We start from the raw sequence: 3,153 nt of genomic DNA, 5'->3' as shown, positions 1-3,153 counted from the left end.
GGGGGGGGGGGGGGGGGGGGGGGGGGCGAAGGCCCAGGGCCCCAGAGGGCAGGAGACCGGAACGGGAGGAGGCGCGGGGGCCGGTGGGACTCTTTGGGGGAGCTGCCGCGCCCAGTCGGGCGGCCTCCCGGCGGCAGGTATGTCACGGTGGGGACTCAACATCCCTCGGCGCCGTGGGCAGTCGAAGGGTTGTCGCGCCCTGGGGCTCGCCAAGACGGGCGTGCCAGCGGTTAACATCTGGGAAAAATGCTCAGCAAAGAGGCGGCCAGAGCACGCAACACGCTTGGCTTTGTCTCCCCCGGCCCCGGCCCCTTCCCCCTTCTCGCCATCTTCCCAGTGACCGGTGTTGTGTCTTGGGCGGGCCACGCGCCCTCGGGCCATCTCCTCTCCGCCCGGGCCCGGTCGGCCGTCACGGCCAGGGGGGGTGGTGCTGGCGGCGGCGGCGGCGGCGGCGGCCAACCGCTGCCCCGGCGGCCGGCAGCACGCGGTGTCTCCAGTATGGCGCCGTGTGAATGGGGCTGGCTCCCCTTTGGCATCATAGTGTACAGGTGATGTCTGGCTCGCCCTTGCGCGAGCGGCACCCTCGAAAGCCAAGTGGCGCAAGGGCGGAGGAGGGAGGGGCCTGGTTTCACCCCCCGGCTGGGAGAGGGGAGATGCCAACACCTCCACCTCTTCGCTTTTCCGTGGCGAGGGGCCATAGCGAGAGCAGGCCGGGTGTTGCCGGGGCCTGTGGGCGCGGCGCCCTTGTGCCGCGGCCCCGGGTCCGCCGGGCCCGGGTCCGCTCGAAGGGTGCTCTCAGGGCTCAACGACCAATGCGCCCTGGGGGGTTCCCCGGCCCGGAAGCGGGGAGAGGCGGGGCGCGCGCGGGCATCGAGTGGTCGGCTCCATCATCCCCGCCCCGCCCCCCGGGGGGGGGGGTGGGGACGGCGAAACCGCCGAGCCGAAATCCAGCACCCACTCTAATAATAGCTCGGCAATATGCATCCTGTATGTGTGTGCCTGGCACTTCCCGTGCTCTGTAGACGCATGCGTGCGGCGGCTCACACTCACGCATATATACACCGCACCGACGGACCCCCCTCACACACACACACACACGTGCCTGGGTGTATATTGCTCCGTGTTCCCTGGCGCCCCCGTGTCACCTCACCGTGGCCGAAAAGCCCGCCGGCGCGACGAAGGACCACCAATGGTGCCAGGGGGGAATGGGGTGCATCGGTCCGCCGGGAGATTAGGGGCCTTTCCCTGCAGACACTTTGCGTCGCCGGCTCCGGCGGCCACTGTTCCCGGGAAAGCGACCATGCGGGTCGTGCGACTTAATGCGCATGCCCCGCCCCCCCCGCCGATAGCCGGGCCGACGGCTCTGGCCGGCCAGCGAAAACAGCAGTGTCACGCCGGCATCCGAGCAGAGCGACCTGGGCAGAACCAGCGCCCCGAGGGGGGGGCGTTTGGTTGTTGGGCTTTTCCCTGTCCTTCTCCCCCCCCCCCCCCCCGTCTCATGGCGCTGTGGCTGCGGGCGGGGGGAGACAGGGCGGGGGCCCGGGCCCGGGCGCGCATGACTCCCTCGAGCCGCCCCAAGGCGGGGTCCCCCTCCCTTCGAGAGGTAGGAATGCCAGCGCCGGGCGGTCGGTGCCCCGCGTGGGAAAGACTGGCCCCTGGCTCGCCCGGGAGGAGCGCTGCCCCTCTGGGCGTCCTCAGTGGCGTGCGTGCGCGGAGATGGATGCGCGTGTGTGTGTGTGTGTGTTTGCGCGTGTTGCCTGTGCTCGTTGGGGCGCCTCGCCCCTGCTGCATGCGTGGCAGGGCCGAGCGCGCCAGTGCACCGGGATGGCGCCAGGGAAGGGGGAGTGGGAGCTCGGCTGCTGGCGCAGTTGCATGCCTGGCGGTCTGTTGCCCGTGCGCGTAGCCGCCGTCGCACACTCGTGTCCCCCGGCCCCGCCTGGTCCCAGGCGGCTGGCTGGAGGGGGGCGGGGGGAAAAAAAAAACAACAAAAGCCCCCACGAGGAAACTGGCTTCCCGGCCGGCCAGGCGGGGGGGGGGGGGGACCGACAATCAATATCTCGTCACTGGCGTTGAGTCCCGGCTGTGAGTCAGGTCCATCGGGCCTTTGGTTGTGGCGCGGCCCGGTGTGCGCCTGCTTGTGCTCGCCGCGGGGCAGCGGCAAGCCACAGCCTGCTGGCGTCTTCCCGGTCGTCCGCCGGCGCGAGGGACGGCCCGACCGGAGGCCGCCGCATGGGGCACAGCTCGCGAGAGGCCTGCCGCTGGGTCGCCCTCCCGGGGACAAAGTATTTCGGAAGGCAATAACAGCCGCCGGACTCAGTGCCGGAGAGCGGCCAAAATTGCCACCGCACATAGTGGGGCGAGCGCGAACCTCGCCCATGACTCTCTGCCTCGCCCCTTGGCGTCGGGCTGGTTGTCCCTCAATGTGCCCCAAAGTGGTTTGTGTCCCCCTTCTCACAGTCACTCGGGCCCTCCATCCCCCATTTGGAGACGTGCCTGATCAAGGGCTAGACACCCGTAGATGTGTGAATCTGCGCTTGGGGGGGGGCGCGGCGGCCGATCACCATCAAGATCGTTCGGCGCTGGCCCCCCCCGCCGGCTGGCCGCCCCCCTCGTGTGCGTGCAGACGAGGTCGCCACAGATCAGCCGGTCCTCGGGGAGCGCATGTTTTCCCGGGCATTTCCGGCCGCTTGCGCGTCCGACACCGATGTGCACATGGCGGCGCGCCAGACCGGTTGGGCAGGGGAGCCGCGGTGGCAAGCGCCCCCCCCCCCCCCCCGCCCTGCACAGGCAGGGAGAAGGGCGCCCGGGCGACGCTGCCGAAGACCTGGGCGACTATGCGATCGCACGGGTCATTAATTTGGCTCTGGCGTTGCTCGCTCGTTCGCGCAATTGCCACCCCTTTGCCGCTCCGCGCCTCGGCGGTCTGGGCCCCGGCCGGGTGGACGGCAAACGCCGGTGGCAGGGTCCCAGGGCGAAGGGGCCCCCACTCTGGTGCGATGTTTCTCCGGCGCTCGCCTGCCCCCCTCCCCCCTGTTGGCAGGAAGGGGACGCACAATCCCCCACAGACCCCAGGCAGAGACGCAGCATTTGCCCCCGGGGCATTGGGCCGGGCTTGCGGCGCCCCCGCATCATACCGGTCGATCCCCCCCCCCC

This window comes from Fonticula alba, assembly GCF_000388065.1.
Source record: "Fonticula alba strain ATCC 38817 unplaced genomic scaffold supercont2.4, whole genome shotgun sequence".
NCBI lineage: Eukaryota > Rotosphaerida > Fonticulaceae > Fonticula > Fonticula alba.
This window is presented reverse-complemented; position numbering follows the sequence as displayed.